The following is a 23,006-nucleotide window of genomic DNA, read 5'->3' on the forward strand; positions in this document are numbered from 1 at the left end:
TTCCAAGACTAAGGAAAGTTGAGAAAGGCTACAAATAAGGTTTTTCCACATGAGGAACATTTGAGTTCCTCTCAATCTTGTCACCTCCACAGCGTATATACTATTGCCACTTTCACTGGCAGAGTAGTGAATTTGGTGACGGTATGTGGGTTCCTGTGGATTGTCTACTGGGTCATCTGTTCCTACCATCTTAGAGCACACACACCTTAGTTGCTACGGGTGCCAGCCTCCAAGATGACCCCCAACGATCCTTGCCTCATCATATTCACACCTTTATACAGGCCCCTGCCACACTGCACCAAGGTTTGATTGTGCAACCAATAGAATAGAGCAGAAGTGAGGGTATTTGACTTCCAAGGCTAGTTCATAAAGGTACTGCAGTTTTTGCCTTGGTCTTTTGGATGGCTCACACTGAAGGAAGCTGCCTCCCATGTCACAAAGACACTTAAGCAGTTCTGTGGGGAGATCTATGTGGGGAGGAACTGAGATCTTCTGTGACAGCCAGCATCAATTTGCCAGTAATGCGAATGAGCCACAACAGAAGAAGATCCTCCAGCCCCAGTCAAGCCTTCAGATGACTGCAGCCCGTTAACATCTTCACATCTTCACTGGAGTCTCATGAGACTCCAAGCCAAACCTTCCCAGCTATGCGGCTACAAAATTCCTGACCCAGAGAAACTATATGTGCAGTAAACGTTTATTGTGCGTGAAAGCCGCTAAGTTTAGGTGTAATTTGTTACACAGCAATAGGTGAGTAATATAGCTGCTTTACTTTTCTTACATTCTACAGCAAATAACACCTATGATGAATAGAGAAATTGAAATAGCCAACAGTTTTCAGAAGGGAAACTAGTTGGTATCATGAGTGACGATTATTCCTACAGCTCAAGCTATAGTCCCATATGTTCCTACGTTCCTGAATGAATAATGTTAATTCAGCCTACACAACAACTTCCCAAAATGTGTGGTGAGAATAATACTTCTGACATATTAAACCAACGTATTTAGCTCCTGATAATTCCTAATTCCTACTTGTCCCACCATCCCCTTCTGCCCCAATTAAAACAGAAGAATTGATCACTTCATGGAAAAAGTAGAGTCACTAAAAAACAGGCAAGTCGTGGCTCAGTTCATATTTTCAAAAAAAATGTTTTGAACTTTGTAGTCATATAATAATCTGAAGGCATGTGCTGAAGTGACGTGGTGTTGCAGACAACAGAAACTGACTCTAACTAAGCAGAAAATAAGTTTATAGGAGGGATATCTGGGAGCTCATAACATCCAGAGACTGACTGAAGACACAGACTCAGAAATGACGCAAGAATCAGAGTTAGCCAGGAGCTTTGCATCCTCCCCTGACCTGGGACTGGGGGTCTGTGAGAGCAAATCAGGTATCTCATCTCTAGGCTCTCACCAAACACCATGGCAGAACCTCACGCCTGGTCACACCGACTGCCCAGTCAAGAAGAGTGAAGGAGATTCTGACATTGAGCAGCAAGATTAAAAAAAAGAAAAAGTCCATAGGTGCTTCTTTTATTTTTGCAGGAGCCAGACTTTGTTGTGAAAAAGAGCAAAGCATTTTCTTCTAACTCCCAAAGCTGGGCTTCTATGTACAGGGGCCAAGTCTGGTGGCATCGGATGGTTAAGTTTGCCTGTCGAAGTCATGGGATATGGAAGGAGGATTATACCTGTCAGGTAAGGAGAAAAGGAAAGGCTCATATTGTTGGCTGAGTTGGAGAGGGGCAGCCCCTGAGCAAAGAAGGTGGCCAGGAGGTCAGACTGGTGTTGTCCCTCCTCTTTTCGTGTCCCTGGAGGACCAGAACTTCACAGAGGACTCTAGGGTAGGCTTAAGGTGCTTCCAGGTAGGAAGCTCTGTTCTCACTTCTCCTGGGCTCATCTTGAGAATAACCCCTACCTCTCAGAGAAGCCCTGGGGCTGATGGGGTGTAGCCTGCAGCATGGAGCCTGAATGGAAATTTAGACATTCTTGAAGGAGGAGCCTGAGACTGGGTCAAAGTTTACCACATCCCTGGCATGGCATTCAGGGGACAGAGAAATGCCCAGGTGCCCCAGTGGGGAGCGAAGAAGATAGTTGATGGTGCTGGATCTCAAACTGTACTGGGGGAGAGGTGGATACCCACAGCAGGGAGGCCCTGTGGAATAGCCTCCAGAACAGACCCCTCCAGGTGGATTCTCTGTGGGAGCCACGGGCAGGCCTTGGAATCAGGAGAGGTGAGGGATGAGGGAACCATCAAGCTGTGATGAGCACCTGGTCACAGGGAGATACACCAGCCTCAGCCACTCAGTGACAGACTCAGTGATGTCCAAGAGAATATCCAAGCACCAGGAGGATACATGGGTTTCCCCTGCAACCAATCAAGATGACTCCTTTGCAAAAGGAGGTCGGGAAAGTCCTGGAGAGGAGGGAAAGTAATTCTCCCAGAGAGGCCATTATTATTATCAGAAGAGACTGATGTAGCTTGAATTACGAGATCAAATGTTTTCCACCATCAGCAGAAATGGGGCCTCATAAGCAAGTACGGCGGTTCTCCATTGAAGCCCTCACAACATCACAACTCTTGGTCTCATCTCCGTGATGCCCCGAGCTTCCACTTTTTTGCCCCAACCTCCCACAGCTCTCGATGGGCAGATCTTCCCAGTGGGAACTGGAGGGCGAAAAGGACTGTAAAGGGATCTTACTTGGGAAGGTACTGCAGTGGTCCAGGTGAGCTATGTCACTGCCCTCATTCATGACCTCATCCAAGGCCATGGCCAAAGAGTAACCAAACAGCAATGTGTTTGAGTCTTCACAACGGCCACCGAGTCCTTTGTACCAACCTCCTATGCCAGGCCCCAAGCTCTGCTGTTCCCTTGCTGGGTAACCTGGGCAAGCCCGCTCACACTCTTGGCCTCGGCCTCCTCATTTTTAAAATATGATGGAGGTGATAGTGGTGGGGGATGGGTGGAGAGTTTGGTTTCTTTTTATTTGTTTGTTTTGTTTGCTTTGTTTTTTGATATGGGAGTGAAGAAATGGGGGAGAGGACAGGACCAGGTTAGATTCTCTCAAATGATTATCCAGCCATCAGATTCTAAGGCTTTACATTGTAGTGTTTTCTCACAGGAATGCTGCAGCTCCCAGAGACAACTGCAGAATCTACACTTCAACTATTTTGTAAATATAACCTGAAAAGTGTTCAGCAAATAGACAAAAGGCAAGAAAGCAGCCCCTTCACCAGCTGAGGGCCTTCAGCAGTAGACCAGTGAGGACATGCTTTGGTTCTAATCTTTATTAACAAAACCTGCTACCTATGGAAACAGGCAAAGATTACTTCTTAATAACCGCTCTCCAAGTAGCTGGTCTAACATCAATCTCACAGACTGGAAAAGGCCAACAAACTGAATCCTAATTGAGTAAAGCGGGTGGCCCAGGCTGCCAGCTCTTTCTGCACCCTGCAATTTAGCCGCGGGCTGTCACAATGGCGGACCAAGCCCAGCACTCAGATCACAGCCCAACGCAAACAAGCTCACAGGCTGTCTAAATCCTCTAAACAAATAGAGACGAATGAAAATTGACTGACTTATTCAGATTGAAAAAAAAATAGAGGTACGTAGGGGAAGGAGCAAGATAAAATATTTTATCATTTTTGACCAAACACAACCATGTAGAAAAATATTTTTGCTCTATCAATGGCTAGATTTAATAGTGCGGAGTCTGTTTTAACTTTTTTTGCCAGTTTTCCCAAATGTAGTTTTATTTTGCTGAAATGGCAAAGAAAGGGGTTAGAAAAATTAGCATTAATTAAACTTTATTTCTCTTGGCCACAGGCCACACAGTTCAAATAAAGTGCAGCTTCTAGCCAAGTCCCCTCACAAGCAAAATTCAGAATGCACAGCTTAATTCATGTATAGCTTGTTTTTCTGACAAGAAAAATGAGAAAAGGAGGGGATAAGGACAGAAAAAGTTAGAAGATGAACAGGAAGTACGTCTCCTGTTTAGCTTTCTTTAATTTTCTGCTTTTAGGGGAAATAATGAGAGTGGAGAGGGGCAAAATAGGATACAAAATTATGCTTCAACTCTGTAGAAACATATGCAGGTACATAAATAAACAAATACAATATATTTCAGTGAACAAAAGCTCCATTCTTCCGGTTTAGGTCAAATCCCTTGGCGTTATCTTTGACTTTGCCTTACACATCCCTCCAATATGCTTCCAAAATGGATCCAGATCCAATTGCTTGTCAACACTTCACCACTACCCCACCGGTCCAAGCCACTATCATCTCTTCTGTGGAACACATAAAAGCCTCATGAACTGGTCCCTACGTTTCTTTCCAAGAATGTTCTTTGCTACCTCTGATCTGGCTCCCTACTACCTCCATGACTTCATCTACTCTTCTCCCCTTCACTCCTTCTGTTCCAGCCATGAGCTGTTTTTCTAACATGCTAAGCATTTTCTAACTTCAGGGCCTTGTCACTTGATGTTCCCTTTGCCTAGAACATTCTTTCCCCAGATTTGCTTCATGGCTTGCTCCCCTATTCTTTCATGGCTCTATTGAATGCCTCAAATTATCAGAGAGGTCTTTCCAGACCACTCTACATAAAATGGCAAATCTCCATCCAGTACTCTATAGCTCTCTTGCCCAGTTTTATTTTATTTTATTCTTCTCCATGTCATGTACTAACACCCAATGTACATTTATTTGCTTATTTATTGTCAGACTCTCTCCCATTAGAATTTATGCTCCCTGAGGTACTGTTTTGTTTATTGCTATATCCCCAATGCCTGCAACAGTGCCTGGTATATAGTTGATGTTCAATAAGTATCAGTTGAATTAATAGATGAATCAATGGGTAATCAGCTAAATAAAATGAATACATAAGGAAGAAGGGGAGAGAAGGTGGAGGAGAATGAAGAGAGAAAGAAATAATACACAACCTCCAAATACTTCCCTGTAAGTTATTAGTATGGGTGAACATTCTGTGCTTCTCTCAGTTTTCTTAAATGTATAAAATAAAGATGTGTTACTCCTATAATAAAAAAATAGTTGACCTTTACCCTAAAAAATTTTGTCAAACTTAAGATTTCACTAAGATTTGAAAATAAACAACGAAAATGTTTTTTTAAAAAAAAAAATCAATGTTTTTCAGTTTTAGAGGATGGACAAGTCAAACAGTAGGTAGGGTTCTTGAGACGAAGGCCCAAGTTGTCTCAATGGCACCATCATCCACGGAGCTGTCCAAGCCAGACACATAGGCTCCTTGCCACCAACTCTGTCTCCCCCAGGGTTCCCGTAATTGCCCGTGCTGTCCATCCTCCAAAGCTATCACTTCGTCTTTTCCATGCCCATCGCCATTTCTATTCCCATTGCCATCTACAGACACCTAGGGGCCATTTTTATTCCTCCCTCACATCTAAAAGTGAATCAAATCCTCTCAATTTTCTTCCTACCTCTTTCTCCAATCTATCTCTTCTTGTCCACCCACACTGTCACTGCCTAAAGGAGGTTCTGGATTATTTTTCCCCCTAAATTCCTACTTCCTAATTCAACTCTCTATATCTAATCCCTTCTCCTTAGGCACCCTCCCCACTGCTGCTGGGTTTTTTCTAAATCATAAACCTCATCATCTCATTCTCCATAGATCTAAAATCCTTCAGGTTAGCACGCAGGGCTCTTTCCAGACCTGACCCTGCCTATCCCTCTAGTCTTCCTCCTGTGAGGGCCCATTGCCCTTCTTTCCAGCCAACCCAACTCAAGCACTCATGACTCCCCAAACTCCTTGGCCATCTCCTGCCTCCACACCTCAAGCATATCCATCTATCTTCTTGGAATGTCAATCTTTAGCCTAGTTACCAGGGACCTATCCTTTAAAACTCACTTCTCTTGCCACATTCTCTGGAAGGTACTCTTTGCTCCTATTGATCTAGATGCTATTCCTCTGGGTTCTCAGAGGAATGTGTGCTGTGTTTTACATTGGAGTCTTACATTGGAATCTTATGTTGGAATCTTACATTGGACTGCCTTAGCCTCCTAAGGGAAGGCTCCATGTTTTAGACTGAATTTTCTTTTTAACATTTAACTCAGTGTTTACCATCTAGTAGACATTTAATAAATATTTGCAATGGAAAGGGGCAGAGGAGAGAGGGAAGTCAGCTGGGTAATTAGATGGACTGGGCTATAAATATGTTGAAGGAGAAGTACATAAGATCTTAAGATGTGCACACTAACTCTCTAGTGGATATTTGCAAACCTTGGAGTTGGGATAATTTGAAGTGAACAGCATTTGATGGTTAAGAACAGACAGATCACATGGATTTGAATCCCAATTGAACCACTTAGAAGCTGACTGACCCCAAGCATATCATTTAACCCATCTGAGCTGTAGTTTCCTCACCTAGTAAATGAGAAAAATAATATCGTCTCCCTGTTAAAGCTGGTGTGAGGTTAAACAGGATAACTCACGTAAAGGGCTGAGCACAGTGCCTGGAAGCAGTAAATGTTCAGTAAATGTCATTAGTGATAATAATGATGATAATCATTAGGAAACAAGACTCTGAAGTGTTTTTAACAGAACAGTAAGAGGAGGCCCAATAATCAAACTATCCAATATATCAAACCAGAATCACAGTCAATGGTATTTCAGCCCCTAAATCAGCATCATCTTAGAAGGGCTTGGGGATGCCAACCAGCTGCTCTGTAGAGCATGCAAGCCAGCATCACAAGAAAAGGCAGGGACTGCTCAAATTTCTCAAGAGTTAACAGCAGTCTCAAAACTGTGTAGTCAGAACAGTTCTGCAGGATGGCAATGTGTGTTATATAAAATAAAATGTTCCAGGATCAAATAAGATCATGAGACTTTGTAAACCAAGTCCGACAGTAATATTTCCTGCAGAAGTTCTCTGTGTTTTTCAGATCACTGCCTGGCACTTTTCAAAAATGCCCCAATTCAAGGAAAGTTCCAAGGGCCTAGCATTTACCCTCCCAGGTCAACTGGGAAGAAGGAAGAGACGGAAAGAAGAGAAAAGAACACACAACCTCCAAATAACAGCACGGGTGAAGACTTTGTACTTTTCTCAATTTTCTTAAATGTATAAAATAAAAATGTGTTACTTCTGTAGTGAAAAAACAGGTAACATTTATCTTAAAACAATTTTGCCAAATTTAAGATTTAGCTAAGATCTAACAGAAAATGAAAGTAGAAGTTTTTTTTTAAAGTCAGTGTTTCACAGTTTTAGGATGAGAAATGTGCTGTTTGTGAGCTAACGGAAAGACAGAAGGGTTTAGTTAATGAATGCAGTGCTCCAGACAATCCCAAAACAGAGGACTCAGAGGACCCAGAGGCGTGTAATTCCACCCGGGCCCTGCTGCTCCCCAAAGCCCCTCCAGTTGGCAGTGGGCATCTGCTTGGACCCAGGAGGGGGAAGGCCAGGTCTCAGCGGACACCTCATGGGCAGATCCTGGGTAGAGACCTATGTCGGTAAGGAGACCCCAGCGCACCTGACAATTTCCAGCCTCAACCCGCACAGCCTCCAGGAGGGCTCCCTCTGGTGGCCTGGAGGCGAGCTGCTCCAGGGCGGCGCTGAGTTCAAGCTGAGCCAGCAAAGGCCAACCCGGCCTCTCCCCTCCATCACCGCCACCGGTCTGAAGCTCTTTTCTCTTGTATTCATTTGCTTTTGAGCATCTTTAGTGATTCTGTTAGCTTCTCTCTTTCATTCCAAATTGGTTTCCTGTCATTTTTATGAGAACGAATTTATTGGTGCTTTAAAAAAATATAAAAATGTCTTTGTGCCTAAATCTTTCCTTAACAGGTTTCTCTACAATGTTTGTTCTCTATTCTCTCTTTCTTTCTTTTTCTGAATTCAGTGCTTCTGGGCCCAAGTAAATGGAAGCAGAGCTGGTCAAGGCTGGAGTGCCAATGGAGTGGGAGCAGCCAGGCCTGAGGGTGGCTGAGCCAGAGCTGCTGCCCCTGCTAAGGTCTATTACTCACTTAGCCACGCCGCAAGGCTTTTCCCCCAGGCAGCTCATCCCCCTGCCTCTCTCTGAGTAATACACACACGAGGCGCGGAGCCATCACTTACACAAATAGCCATGAGCGCCTTCAGACCAGTGTTCGGCTACTAAGAAGGCAGACGCCCTCGAGAGGCCAGAGGGAAAGTGCCTGCTCAAGGGCTGTAGGCACCTCTTCAACTGGCCTCACAGGTGCTTTCTCTGCAGGGCAAAGTGCTGGTCACAATGGGGGCAAGGGCTGCCCGCTTGTGTCCCAGGGAAGGGGACGTGCACTTTGCCAGTGCTAAGCAAGAGGCCTTCTCTGGAGCATGGGAAGTGGTGGGTCCAACCCTGGTGCTGGGGCCAGGGCGAGTGGGCGGCTTTGAGGGAGGGAACGTGCCGCGAGCAATGCCTTCTCTACTCTCCTGCTCCTTCAGGTAGACCTGGCAACAACCTACGAGAGAGGAGGTGGGGCACAGCCCGCTCCCCGGTCCCACGCAAACATCACCTACTCAGATTTACTGAAGACCCCTGCAAAGAAACGCATAAGGTAGGCTTAAAAGTATTTGGTCAAACGTAGGGAGAACGCCTCCCACAGGGCTGAGGGGAAAACAGCAGTTTGCAGAATTGCACATATTGCACATATCGTGATTCTGACTATGTAAAAAGGACACCCCTACAATATGCATGAAAAAGACAGGAATGGATAAAGTACAATTATTTTTCTCTGTTTAGTGGGATTATCAGTGATATTTATTTTTCTCTTCACAAAGTTCTGCTTCTAATTTTTCTACTATGAGCATTCTCACTTTTATCAACAGAAAAGGTCACTAAGCCATTTGTTAAAAAATCTGCTAAACCCCTCTTTGCAGGGTGACAATTATAGATAGGACAGGTATGTATGTGTGTTTGTGTGCGTATTTGTGTGTTCCTGTGTGAGTGTGCATGCTTATATAGATACATACACCATGAACATATATAAATAAATGTGAATAAAAGTTTATGCCGTGTGTCCATGAATGTATACATGTATTATATATAATAGATGTATTATAAATAATATATGTATCATATCATGATCAACTTCAAAGATCCACCAATTCCTATGGGTAAACCCACAGGAATATGTCACAACTAGGAGGTCATCAACAAATAAGACAAAGAGACACCTACTAGCTGTGATAGGGTTTGTCTTCATTTTCTGGGGTTAAGTGACTGTTGCAAAATAATCCATTTGCTCTTCATGAAGATGGCTGCTTTGACAGAATAAAATGGGGAAGGCCCTGCCTGGAGCAGAAGCGCGTGCTGCCATGGTGACAGTGATCTTAATTGATATTTGTGCCCAGCGGCAGCTTCTCTCTCTTTTTCCTCCTCCCAAGTGAGAAAGTGCCCTTCACAGGATGGAACCAGGCGGGCCAGGCTGTTTTCTCTTGGGGCCATGCAAGCCAGTGCCAGCTATGGAATCCTATGGCTGCCCCTCCCGCCTGCTCTGCCAGTCACCAGCCAGTGCCCCTCTAACAGGTGCCGTTGTGCTCTGTGGCCCCTGAGGCTCCTCTTGTAGGGAAGAGCCTTGAAATGCCCGGCCTGCACCCTCCAGCACTCATCCTCCATGCCTAAGGGTTCTCAGGACGGGCCCCTCACTGCACGTCCTGCTCTCCTCCTGGGGGTGCTTTCTGGAGAGCAGGGCAGAGCCTGCAAGGAATGGAGGGCTTTGTTAGGCATGACCTAATCCTCAAAGGCACGGAAGGTTGGGCCCCAGAAGGTGAGGAAAAGGCATGGTGGGCCAGATGTCTGAGTTTCCCCTCCGGGTTTCTGCATCCCTGTGGAGTTCTTAAAATCTGACCCCACCTTCGCTACTGCCTGTGGGGAATGGCGCTCTTCCTCAAGTCACGTGTTAAACAATCTTCCAGATATTTTCTTTGGAGAGCTTTTGCTTTTTCTCTAGTTAATCCTTGAAGGGCAACATGGTGGGGGGGGGGGGGGGTGTGGGTGCGTGTGTACATGTGTGCATGCATGATTAAGAACAAGAGTTGTTCACTCCAACAACTCATTGGCAGAGTGGAGCCTTCCAGTTGGCACAGGGTGATATCTGGAAGACTTTTAGTCCCTCTGTCTGTTCAATCAGTCATTCATTCTTTCATTCATTCAGAACATGATTCAAAGTTTGGTTGCACTAGATGCATAATGGACTTGGAAATCCAAGTTATAGTCAAAAGATATATTACTTTCTGCTATATAAAGTTCTATAACCCTTTGTTACTAGCACAAAAATTCATTATGAATATTTCAATTTCAAAAATACTAGACTCTCTGGCCAAAATTTAAATCAGAGCAAGCCCTATGAAAAGGCTTAGTCTGTGTCAGGACTCTGGGTGGTAAGAGGTGGTCTCCCTAGTCCATTGAGTTTACAGCTAAAGAGGGAGTCCATTGGTCCCAGAACTGGGGAGTCCAGGGCTGTAGGGTTTAAAAGTCAGGCTTTGCTGGATCCAGGGGCTTGGATGACATAAGTCAATTTCTCTCTCTCTCTCTCTCTGGCTCCTTATCTACAGCTGGAAAGATGGTGCAGGCCGCTAAAATACCATATCCTCACAGCTACTGTTCCAAACTGATGACGTGCACATACTCTCTCTCAGCATCCATATGGCAAATCTCAAGAAAGATAATACACATACACACGTAAGTCGTGGCTGTTTCAAAGCCAATCACCCTGGCTTGGAAATAGACAACTTGGACTAGCCCCCCAGGGTCTCATGGCCCCTTCTGTATTTGGGGTCATGTGGAAAGCTGGTGGGGTGCTGTGGGGTCAGATGCCGCTCTGGGCTTTGCAGATGTATCAGGGTCCTGTGGAATGGGGGAAGGATGGTTACCTAAAGGAAAAGTAAGGTGTGTTTACCTGAAGAAGGGGAAAGGAACACCAGATGGACAAATACTTTCTCAAAGCATCACTTAAAATGTACCTGAAAAGGAACTGGTCCTATTGGAAAGAAGTTCAAGAAACTAAAAGTGGGAACAGAGAAAAAACAAATGGTTTTTCTATTTAACAATGATAAGTAGAAACATTCTATTCAAAGTTGCTGAATAGAATATTATCAATGGCATACATTGGCTCAAGGGTTTGCTCCAGAAAACACCTTCACAGTGAAAATCCAGGAATGATGGCATCTTGATTAAAATGTTTGTTTTCATAAAACAGAGGCCAAGCAGCCTCAAAGTCAAAACAACTTTTCCTGGAACTGAGGTATGTTTTCCCCCAAAGAAGTCCAAATTAAATTAAGATGGGGTGAACAGCATCTGGACATTCCTGATCTTATATCTTGACATAATTTAGCCTCAGAGGCAGTCGCCTTTTCTTAGAAGATGATCCTTCTTTTTCTTCTGATGGGCTTTGTCCTTAAGTGGGGGAGGAGGGAAGCTTGCTGGAATTTGTCACACCGCCTGACACCATTACACATCTCCCAGCCTCTGGTGGCTCTGCCCTGGAGGTAGGAGAGAGAGGCAGAGAGAGACAGAGAGAGACAGAGAGAGAGAGGGAGAGAAACTCAGGACTTCACAAAAGTGTTCACAAGGCTGTTCAAAGTCACAGGCTCTGAAGGGGGGTGTCAGTCACCAGCTGACGCTTGGCTGTCCTGCTTTACACAGTTTTATGACTTTTAATCTATTTCCATCAGTTATCCTGTTTTATGGCTGCAAATGATAAGATAAATTGGGTCCTCTCTCCTTCTCTCTCTCTCTGTCCACGGCACAGGTTAGAGGACCCACTGCAGGTCTGTAAACCACAACAGATCGTTCCACAAGCCCAGGCCCCCTCTTGTAACCTCACCCAGTAACAATTTGTGTAGGCAGAATATTGAACTGCAAAGCCCGTCTCAGAGGGCAAGAGACTAAGCTGATGCCAATTTTGAAAGGGGTTTAGCAGAGGTCTCTCCCTCGGAGAGCCCATCATGCCTCTTTGACAAGGCCAGTCGCCCTTCTGGTCCTATGCAGACAATTTCCCCTTAAGCCTAAAGCCCACCAGCCGTGTGACTTAGACAAGTCACCTGACTGCTCTGGGCTCATCTATAAAAGGAGCAGATCGGCTTAGGTGATTTCTGTGGCCCTTCCAGTTCCAGGAGTCTACGATGCTGTGACATCCTGATGCTATATGCCACCACCATGATATAGGGGAGTTCCCTACCACCAGTATTCTTTCTGGTGTCTCTCAGGTAAAGGCCAGCCCTAACCTCACCCCCGAAGGGTTTGTGTGCAACGGCAGGAACAAAAGCAAGGACAGACAGGGGGACAGGCCCCAGCTTCATTCAGATTAACATTGGTAAGGTTAAGTCAGTAGCATCCTTAATAATGCAGCCATTTCTTTCTCGTTCTCCCCTCTGGGATTAAAGCTTGTGTGCTGACTGTTGAAAAATCAGTCATTAACGGCCAGGAAATGACTTCCCCATCCATCAGAACACTGCCCAGCCATGTTTCAGCTTTTCCCCCTTTCCCTGCGTAATTATTCTCATCCACCACTGATTACAGTTTATAATAGCCATAATTCTCTCGGAATCAATCATTACTTTACTTTACCACAGGGTTACCAGTAGAAACATGAGGGAATGCAGATACCCCCGGCTGGGTTTTATTTTTTGGAAATTGCCTGCTTTCGTCTGGATCTCATTTAATCATCTGGATGTTCAAAGAAAAGCCAAGATTTTAATTCAAAGGCATTTTTTTCTACTTGCCCTTAACTCTTCTTCTTATTTTTCTTTTAAGAGGAAATGATGACTGGTTAAATGAGGCTAATATTGTGCAAAATCTGCTGTGTTGTTCAGAGTGATCGGCGGGGGCCAGGGCAGAGATCCTTGTCAAATCCGTATGCTTCTTTGGCACTTTACTTACTTGAGTGTTGTTCAATCTACCCATCCTGTATGATTTCCTAGAAGGTTCAAGAATTGTCTTTTCCTTCCATAGACCCGTTAGAATAAAAATTCCTCTTGGGGGAATAAAGGTTTTTCTTATACATTCTGGAGAGGTATGACAATCAGTCCTTCACACCTTAGTGAGAATTTAAGGCAGTCTGTTTTATTCAGTACTTACAAGACTTCCTATGTTTAATATATTGTGCCAGTGCTTGGTGAGTTTAAAAAAAAAATGAATATGATCTAGTCATTGCATCCCGGAGCTCACATGGTGGCTGGAAGTGGTAGGAAGATAGACATATAAATAGCTATTTCAGCATTCATCACATATGCCTTGGAAAGTTAGGGTACAAAGCGCAACAGGAGTAGAGAAGAGGCCATTTATCCACTAGGGATCTTAGAATTCCTGGAGGAAATGCGATTAGAACTGAACTTTGAAGGAGGGCAAGGACTTGAACAAGTTGTCATTCCAGGAGCGGGCTGCAGAAATTAACCTCAAAGGCCTGGTCGGGGACGAGAGGTTGAGGGAGACCAAGGCCGGCAGGAAAGGCCTGGAACAGTGGGATGACCTGGGGCCATGAGATGGTGACAAGGCCAGCAGTCTGCAGCCCAAAGGCTGGCTGCAGCATCGGGTAACCCCCAGGAAAGCTTTGGAGAACCGTATAAGCCCTTCTCGGAAGAATCCTAGAAACTCTTGCTGAGGTGGCATTGGCCACACAAGAGAAAAGGGCAAAACATCACACGATTCGGGATGTATTCTTGGAAATGTGACCTCATGGCTAGTGACGATGGGGACCTATTGGTTATAATAATGAAAGGAGTACTTTTACAATATTGGATGCCCACCAAAAGACATAGTCTTTTCAAATCCAGGCAAAACCAGGTTGAGTTGAAGCTCTAACAGAAGAAACTTTATTTAAAAAGTTTTAAATATTAACTTAATATTTTGGAAGTACTGTATCAGCATCAACAGCAAATGCTCTCAGACCCACTTACACAAAGGAAGGGTTGTATCCTCGGTGGGAACAGGGCAGCACGGCCAGCCTCACATCCCTCTTTACTCGTGCATGGTTGGTTTACTGGGGAACCTGTGAACTCTCATAAAGCTCCCTTCACCCGCATTTGCCATATTTGCCATCTGTAAGAGACATGAAATCATTTATTCAGCGAAACCCCAGGGGTCTACAGTCTGGGGGAAAATGTTCCAGGTAACTGCTAATCTGGAAGTTATTTTCTTTCCCCAAACAGCCAGGGTGGTCCATATCAGTGGTTTCTAGCTTTTTTAGTTTTGTAAACCAGTAAAAGTAAAATCTTTAAAAAAATTGGGTGGTAATTAGGGGGAAATATGGGTTTGCCTACTTTTTATTTTGCCAAGTCAGGGCATAAAAAATAACTACTCCCATCTACTCTCTCTGTTGTTTCACACCCCAGAAAAACACATCTTGATCCCAACACCATAAGCAAACCATAATCCCAGCATAGAGGGTAGTCCTTTCAGTTAAAAGCTTGTTGGAAAAAACCTCACTTCATTGTCTTCACTTTTCTCGTTTTGCAACAGAATGCTCAAAGATGCGCTTTTGAAGGGCATGGACCCCCTGAGAAGTTCTGACCTGTGTGTGTCCTCTCTCTGGTGGCTAGAAGATAGCTCAGAGAGACACAATTCTAAGGTCTATGCCTGTAGGGCATAGAAGACCAGCCAAGTACACAAAATTAGGACAGGAAAGTGTTAAAATGCTGGAACGGAACCTGGCCAGAAAGGTCTCCCGTTTAAGTCATTCTTGGTTAGGGTTTTCGTTAATCCCCAGAGTGAGGGCAGAGGGAAGGAAAGGATGGATGGCTAATAATAATTATTACTGAATCCCTGCTATGTGCGTACTACATGTTATGTATGTATGCACACTGAATCCCTACTATGCATGTATGTGGACTGAATCCCCACTGTGTATGTATGTATGTATACTGAGTCCCTGCTATGCATGTATGTGGACTGAATCCCTACTATGTATGTATGTATGCTGAATCCCTACTATGTATGTTTGTGGAGTGAATCTCTACTATGTATGTATGTAGGTATGCTGAATCCCTACTATGCATGTATGTGGACTGAATCTCTACTATGTTCTATGCTGAGACCTTTTATCCATACCATCTCATTTAATCCTCAAGACAAGTTTAGGAAACAGGTATTCAACACGACTTCTTTTCAGTTGGAGAAAATAAGCCAAGAGAGGCTCAGTCCTTGGTCTCTGATTACACAGAAGTGGGAGCCGAACTCACATTTACCTGACCTGAGAGTCCGTCCCGACCACTGCAACAAGAACCCCGCTGCAGGAGGCGTGGCTCTTTCATGTAATCACCACGCAGACGTGTGCGTGGCCACAGATAGATGTTCAGCAAAGTGTTTATAGTGTATTCCGTCATATGGCTTTTCTAAGACTCAGTGAATCCTTTGTCATTTTTATAAAGCTCTGGGTTGAAAGACTGTCTGCAGACATCGTTAAGGGATGGACCTGGGGGAAACAGCTACAGACAGGGATCTGGCATCAGGCAGGCTGACGAGGTAAGCAGTGGTCCTCATAGAACGGGCCGCACTGGGTCTCTCCCCAGACCCATCTGAGTAGACTGCCCTTGACTTCCAGAGTTTCAAGAAAGCGTCTGCAGTCCTGCAGGCTCTGGCTTCTGTCTGCTGTGTCTACCAGGTTGGACACAAATTCCAAGAAACGTGAATCACCTTCTTCCCTGTGGGGCTTTGTTCCATCTTTGGTCCCAAATATTTCATAGCACCCAGTGCCAAAAAGAAGCCCTGGGAGAGGTGAGCTTGCGTATTAATTCCAATGGCGTGGTAATGAGAACTTCATTCACTGACTGAATTCCCTGATGTCCCCCATCCTTTCCTGGTTCATTAGCCCTCGGTACCTTGCCCGGCTGCTGAATCTCAAGAGAAGGAATGCGTTCCCTGCCCCTCCGGCAGATCGCAGCGTCCTCTCCTCCCTGCTTGTCCCCCAGGGCCATCTGCTCCTGCTCCTCACAGAGGTCTCTATCCCGGCACAGAGTGCGCGTCCTCCCTCCCCAGGAGAGGACGCCCCTAAGTGTGAGGGGTACCCCCAGGTCCTGGAATCCTGAGAAGCCCCACCAGGTTTCCCTGCTCCGATATTGGGGGTGCGTGTGTGCACGTGTGCGTGTATGTATGTGTGTGTGTGCGGCCCCTCGTTCTCACCCCCCACCCCAACACAGCAGACACGTTTGCTTGTTTCAGAGTGGGACCTAATTCTGTTGTGGTCAAAACAGGAGACAATGCTTTTCAGTAATGAGTCTACAGTCCCGGGTGAAGATTCACATGTGCGAGGAATTGTGTAGGATGGGGAGGGGAGTTGTGGTTTGGGGAGAAAGTGTAAACTACAATTTTAAATCCACCCAACGGAGGTTACAGTCAAAAGGCGACGGCTTCATTCTCAACTTAGGTAAAGAAGCCGACGCACGTGCACAGTAGAAAAGTCTCATTTCATCTCTGCTATACAGTCCTGCCAGACAGTGTCCCCGAACTCTCCATCCAGGCAGGAGTGTGTGTGTGTGTGAGTGTGTGCGCGCGTGTGTGTTAACTGGCCCCGCAAACTAGGAAATGTGGAGGAAGCCTGCTTGCTCCCTGTCCTGGAGACCTGCTCCAGCCACTGCTCTCAAGGCGGCTGCAGCGCTGAATCCCGCCTTCAGGCTTTGTGAGGGGCAGGGCCCACCTCATGGGTGTGCACCCTTAGCCCAGCACCTAGAAGGGCTCTGTGCTTGCTTTAATGCTCTGCTGTCGCCATCTCAAAATTCTTAATCATTTGTCACAAGGGCTCTGCATTCCCATTTTGCACTAGGCCCCATAAATTATCAAGCCAATCCTGTTGAGAAGCATATTACAGATAGAACAATGGCAAAAACGCCCAGTATAAATTAGCTGTGTGATCTTGGGTCAGTCACTTCACCCCTCTGAGCCTCAGCTGGGTTTGAATTTGGTGGTTCTCAACCGTGGCTGCACTTCGAATCACCTGTGGAACTTTGGAGAAACGTCAGTGTACCGGAATCGTTTTGGAAAAGGGCCTGGCGTCAGTGTTGCTTTGGAGTTCTGTCCGAGGTTCTGCAGGTGATTCCGATGCACAGTCCATTCTGCACATACAGGCCTAGACGATCTCTCAGCTCGAAGCTGTGTTTTCCGTGATCGCGCATTCACTCTCCCTAGTGCTGGTTAAAGTTCCTGTGGCTGCTGTAGTCCCTTCCATAATACAGTCGTGCTTGTTCTGATTTAAAACTAACATTTTAAATTTGTTATTATCTAGAAAAATTGACACCCCAGGAAGAGGTACCATGTTTAATTTGTACGTAACTTGTGTGTGTGCTGTATGCTCTCAGACGTGTATAGCCCACTCTGAGAGGCCCAGGACTGGACTCATGGTGATCCTTAAAGACCCTAATTTCTCCAACATTCTTTCCACGTGTGATCTGTCTCCCTTAGGTCTTTCCAGATAGCCATGTGCAAGTGAGAAATGAATTCCTTGGAGTCATGAATTCTTTGGATGTGTGTGTCCTGCCCTGCTAACATCACCAACCCTCAGCCTTCAAAGAAGTTCAGTCTCTATACCGGACAGGTTAAAACAAGGAGTGCTTGGCCTAGGCCCAAGACAGGAAGTGGAATTCTCAGCTGCTCCAACATGTTAACAAAAGAATCCTACCCTTAGTCACATTAGGAAACACCGATACTGTTGAACATTTGATACCAAGTTAGATCTTTTAGTGCTACCCTGGGATTACTCTAGACAAAAACACAGCAAAGAGACATATGCCTTCCATGTCCCTTGTTCTCTGCAGGATCCCTCAAAAGGATCAATGTACCCAAAGTGTATTTTACCATCCTAACCAGACTGCCCACAGGGGAGTTAGTACATCACATACCCAAAACCATCTTTCTTCTCTCACATAGCTGCCCCTGGAATAGGATGTGATAAACTAATTATTGCTAAAGTGTCAATGACTGATACAGTTTTTAGCTCTTTCCAAATGTATTACATTGCAACAGGGCTGCATTTACTTAATCCAAAAGAATATGGCTTTCAGGTGGAATTTCAGGCATGAGTTGCAAGCAAGGAGGGGTATATTTAGAATTAGAACAGCCTTCCTGGGCTCCCTCAGATAACACAGCCTCCTCTGGCAGCTGGCCAGATGTTTGTCATTTAAGCAACAAATAATGCTGTCGGCAAAGAAGTCTTTGAACATGTGAAATCATATATTAGGAAGTCAACCAACCCAATAAACAAAAAAACCCCAAGGATGTCATTTGAATTCCTATTCAAATTGTTCAAAGATGGAAAGAGGAATTGAGGGTGCTTCAGTAAAACCTAGCAGATGAACAAGGTTTTTAACATTAATGCTGGGAAAGTGAGGAAAGAAAGAAAAAGTGAATTGCAGTTGAGAAGGATCTAGGCATACAAGGTGAATCTCGGGTGTCTGCAAAGCACTTTGGGTCCAGGAAACCAGCAAAGGGAGATGTGAAAGATTTAGTAGAGAAACTAAACAATGTGCCCTGTGGGAGGGAGTGGGTGCCGAAATACAGGCGGCTCTCCCCTTCCCAGACATAGGTGTGCTCACCCAGAGGGGCTCCTTTCTCTAACGTGTCCATTGGAGGGGATGCTGCTTCCTAATGAGTCTGTCAGAAAAGCGCTCTCCTCATTTTCCCAGAGCTTTCTTATAGGCCAGTGGCAGCCCTGGAACCAATCCCATCTCATCTGTGGTCTGTATGGAGAAAACTTTAAAGCAAGAACAGCCGAAGGAAGCAGAGTCTCATAGGAATTCAGATCTAGACCTAACAAGGAGGGCACCCCAAAAAAGCAAGCAAAGGAATCACGATTTGTAAAAGAAACGCATTTAATGGCTTTCTCAAAATTTTTGTGAATCAGGTCACTAATTACCAGTCAACCCTTGCCTGGAACAGACAAAAAAGAAGTGACCTCTCTCTCCTTCCTGCAAGGCTTGACCTGTAATTTGGGGACAATGCAGAAGAAATCAGGGTAGGGCAAAAAGGCTATCTTTTGAAATCTACAAGCCAAAGAAGTCACTCTTTTTTATTTCGCTAATTTAATGTGAAAGTGAAATGGGTTCCTTGCAACCTTGACAGCTAGCTTTCTGGGAAGGTGTCTAATATTGGACATAAAATGGAGACGTGAATCGATGAGACTCATTAATATTCATAGACAGCAGATTAAGGTTGGTGGAAAAAATTATTTATGAAACGGGGGTATTGTCTTCCTCTCACCAAAAGGATTTTGTTTGGAGGGGATTGACCTGAATGACAAGGCTACAACAGATTAGGTATGAATTTGCAGATTTCTTGGTTTATCTCCCAAGGAAAAGAATCCAAAGTATTTGCAAGCAAAGAATGTGCAGGGCTGAGAACAGTAAATGCTTCGGCACCACACACCAGTAGGTGTAATGAGGCTCAGACACCACGGCCCGGCTGCCGTGATGGAAAGCATTTGGAAGGAAATGAAAGAACACATTGAGAGGGTGGTTATGTAACAAAGGAACAGGCCGAAAGCAAAATGGGACTGAGCTGAGGTCTGGAAAGGTGGGGGGTAAAATGAGGTGATTCCTTTTTTATTTATGCATCTGAGGGATGGGAGATAGCATTAAATTGAATAATATAATATGTCATTTACTATTTCTTTTCTCACATTAAATATGTATTTGTTGTGCTGCATAAGGAACCTCTGTGCTATTTCTGACTGTAGTTAGTACGTGCTATTTTATAATCTAATAAAGACAAGACTGAAAGTCAATGAGTTAAGAAGTCTCAGATCCTCAAATGAACTCTGTCCACAGTACTCTACACTGCCACAATTTGAGGATTTATTGCTAGCCCCTTATCTCCATGAGCCCTTTCCTCCTTTATCTTTCCAATCCTTTATGGGCTTGTGGAAATAAGCTATTGTGATCTGCTGAAATTTTAAAGTGACAGGTGAAAAATTTTTTTCAGAATTAAGCATTAAGAGTGGCAGAGTGAGAAGCTTGGACTAAGACGTTGAATTGTTCCCTAGAGAATACAAAATGCCAGGGATTTTTAAAGAGGTGTTTTCTGTTGATTGCACTTCAGAAACTTCAGTCCCCTATGCATGGGCCCGGTCCATTATAGTCTGGTTGGCTGCTGTACTGTTGTAAACATAACTGGAGAAGAGAGAGTAGTGTTCCGTTTTCTATCCTCTACCCACAAGGCTTAAATTAGGTAAGATCTCCAGATAAATTACAAAAACATTTTTTTGGTAGATATAAACAGATAGAATTGAAAAATGTGTTCTCAGGAGTTTGGCCAAATCTGAGGACAACAGACCTGGAAGTGAGTCTAAGCAGAGCTTTATACAAAACCGCACAGCAGCCACTGAAAAAAGGCACAAAAACAGGGTTTGAAAGCTGGAAGAATCCTTAGCCACCATCTTCCATTATCTCTTCATTTTGAAAGCATAGAATCAAAGACTGAAAAAGGACTCGGCCAAATGGATAAACAATATGTGGGACATCCACACAATGGAATATTATTCAACAGAAAGAGGAAGGAAGGACTGGTACATGCCATAAGGTGGGTGAACCTTGAAAACATGCTAAGTGAAAGAAGCCAGACACAAAAGGCCACATATTTTATGGCTCCATTTATAAGAAATGTCCAGAATAGGCAAATCCATAGAGACAGAAAGCAGACCAGTGATTGCCAGGAGCTGGGGGAGGGAGGGTGGCAGTGACTACTAACAAGTATGGGGTTTCTTTTTGGGGTGATGAAAATGTTCTGGAATTAGATAGTGATGATGGTTGCACAACCCTGTTAATATGCTACAATCCGCTGAATTGTACACTTTAATACAATAAATTTTATCTCAATTTTTTAAAATGAAAAAAATGGTAATAAGCAAAAAGGAGGCGAGGAAACTTGACAAAGTTGTTCGGCCCCTTCATCTGAAGGAAATGCCCTTTCTAGTCAGAGATCTTCTTCTCAGAATCATGTTTTTAATGTTCAAAATAACATACGTGGAATGACAGAGAAAACCGATTATATTAAAATGCAGTTATCAACATATTCTTTAAAAACCAAATTTGTAGTCATACATGTGCTTCTATAACAGCACATTAAATAACAAGAACTAGCAGAGAAGCACTGTAATTTCAAAGTTGTGATGAGCACGTGATTTTACTAGGTGTCTGCAACAACTGTAATGTGATATGAGTCCATGATTTCTATCAATGACAAAAATCGTGGATACTAATACTGGTTTGTCGCTGACATTCATAATTGAAGGAAATGCTAAATTTCAGTTAGAAGGTAGTGAAAACAGAAATATAATTTTTTGTCACATCCAAGATGATAGACTCTCCAGTTCTGTGCATGGGCCACTTGGGTGTTCGTAGACCCCAAGTTAAGAATTCCCGCCTTGCATCACTTTGGAGGGCATCCAGGAAAAAGTGCAGAAGATTCGAAATGTTTAATAAGCCATTATCATTTAATTACTTAGGGAGGATGGCTTCCAATCTTAACAGCTAGTGAACAGCAGAAGTAGCGTCTAAGTAGACTTCTTGTCATTCTCTGAAGAGCGCACAATGAACTGCCCGATTTAGTAGGCAGATAAGGCCCCTAAATGCAAATAGGTTTCATTGTGTTCCCGTCAACTACAGTGTAGGGAATGCTAGTTGCTGTCTGAGAACAATTCTGAGGTGTTTCCTGCTGGGGTGTCGGTGACTTCTGCGATAGATTAGTGTGATCATGGACGTTTGCTCCTGAGCTCGGAACGTAAGGAGTGTGGCCACCTGACCCGTTACCTCTCAGCCCTAAGTGCTGAGGGCTTCTTCCTAGATCTGCAGCCCATCACTTAATGCCGTTTGTGGCCACCTTGGTGCAGCAATTCAGGCCTGGTGAGTAAATTCTACTCCAAAGGTGTGATGTTAACACATAAGGTAAATTACCCAATGCAGACATTCAGCGTGCCTTTTCCTTTTAAAAACAAATCCCATTGTTTATTAGCATCGCAATATGCCACCAGTGAAGCGCAGTTTAAGATGCTATCATTTGGAGAAAGATGTTAACATGTAGAATTACCTCAGAAACGAGATACCTTCTTTCTTAAAAATACTGTTAAGCCCTGCATTTTAATTTTCTTAAGCCCTGCAGGTCCTCACAGAACTAATTAAAACTCATGGTGAAGCTTCCAGGTACCACCCACATCCAGGGTCGGATCTGCTCAGAGCCATGACGCAAATTGCTTCCTCCACTCTGTGGCTTTCACTCCGAGGTGCCAGGGAGTCACAGCTTAGACCATGCAGTCAGTTCTTAGCTATCTGACCAACAGGTGGCTGCCCTCTAATCTTGGGTGTTGGTCCGCTGCCTTTCGTCATTTGTCTTTAATTGCTTAGTGAAGAGAACTACCTAACCAAGACCAGGGTGGGAATATGGCTTCTGGCGCTTCATTCTCTAAGTTGTTCTCCTCCATATACAATACAGATGATGCAAATGTGAAGTGTATATACTCAAATGTGATATATGTAATCTGTATGTATATATATCATGTGTGTATGTGTGTTTGTGTCTAGGTGTGTACATAAATATCTCCATTTTCCTTCTACCTTTGGAATTGCTTTCCCTTCACTGCAAGACCGGAAGGACAAGAGCATTTGGCCAGCTCATATCTGGTGGGAAGTCGTCCCAATTCCCTGAGACTTAACTTTAATCAGGCTAACTGGAGGACTTAGTTTGGTCTTCTGGCTTCTCCTTAACCATTCTTCAGAGCCCGCATTCCTCCCATAGCCTTACTGGCACTGAATTTGACTCTTGATGCTTCCAAAGCTGTGAGTGGCCATGTGTTTTCAGATTGGCAGGAAGCTCTCCTCCATCCATTTCATCTCCCTCACTTGTAAGTCCGAGGTTCCTTTAATCTTTGACACTTCGCTAGCTCCACTTAGGGTGCACACACCTCACTGGATGCAGTAGGCCAGTGGAGACGCAGGGGAGCTGAACTTCCCCCTCGCTCTCTCATCCAGGGCAGACCTCACTAACTGGATGCAACAGTCTTTCCCGTGAACATGGATCTAGCCTTACAGTCCTTTCAAACACAGTGAG

At 44.4% G+C, this 23,006-nt stretch overlaps 2 long non-coding RNA genes across 5 annotated transcripts in view; one reads left to right on the plus strand and one right to left on the minus strand.

Moving 5' to 3' along the window:
- LOC106783085 (uncharacterized) overlaps positions 1-23,006 on the minus strand; it is a 147,480-nt gene that overhangs the window by 77,421 nt on the left and 47,053 nt on the right. The window lies entirely within an intron of this gene.
- LOC138923902 (uncharacterized) overlaps positions 8,178-23,006 on the plus strand; it is a 52,301-nt gene continuing 37,472 nt past the window's right edge. Inside the window, exons 1-2 of the long non-coding RNA XR_011438198.1 lie at positions 8,178-8,535; positions 10,535-10,661. This is a non-coding gene — a long non-coding RNA (uncharacterized lncRNA). The remainder of the gene's footprint in view (positions 8,536-10,534; positions 10,662-23,006) is intronic.

Source organism: Equus caballus, chromosome 4 (genome assembly GCF_041296265.1).
Source record: "Equus caballus isolate H_3958 breed thoroughbred chromosome 4, TB-T2T, whole genome shotgun sequence".
Taxonomy (NCBI): Eukaryota; Metazoa; Chordata; class Mammalia; order Perissodactyla; family Equidae; genus Equus; species Equus caballus.